Source organism: Cynara cardunculus (assembly GCF_001531365.2).
Source record: "Cynara cardunculus var. scolymus isolate 2C chromosome LG 3, CcrdV1, whole genome shotgun sequence".
Lineage (NCBI taxonomy): Eukaryota > Viridiplantae > Streptophyta > Magnoliopsida > Asterales > Asteraceae > Cynara > Cynara cardunculus.
The window spans coordinates 3775761-3776155 of NC_037530.1; positions in this window are offsets into that span (position 1 = coordinate 3775761).

The window sequence follows — 395 nt, forward strand, 5'->3', positions numbered from 1 at the left end:
CTTGTGCCAAAGGCTACGTTTTCAATGTCGTCACGTATTTTGATAAATAATATATGGATAAATAAAAATGTATGATAAATTGTATTAAAAAATAACGTATTTTGATATAATTTTTATTTTAAGTAATGTACTTTGAAAATATTCGTTTTGGCATCTAAAACATGATATCTTTGACATTTAGGTATCTGAGTAACCGATTTAAACATTAACAGGTTATCATGTTAACGTAGCAGATTATGTGACATACGAGTCAATATTTTTTTACTTACATGACTGATAATGTGGTTTTTTTTTTTTAAATATAGGTTATATATTTAAGATAGAAGTTATATCAAAACATGTTACTTTTGTAAAAAGAAAGTATAGGTTACATATTTAAATATCTTTGTTATATA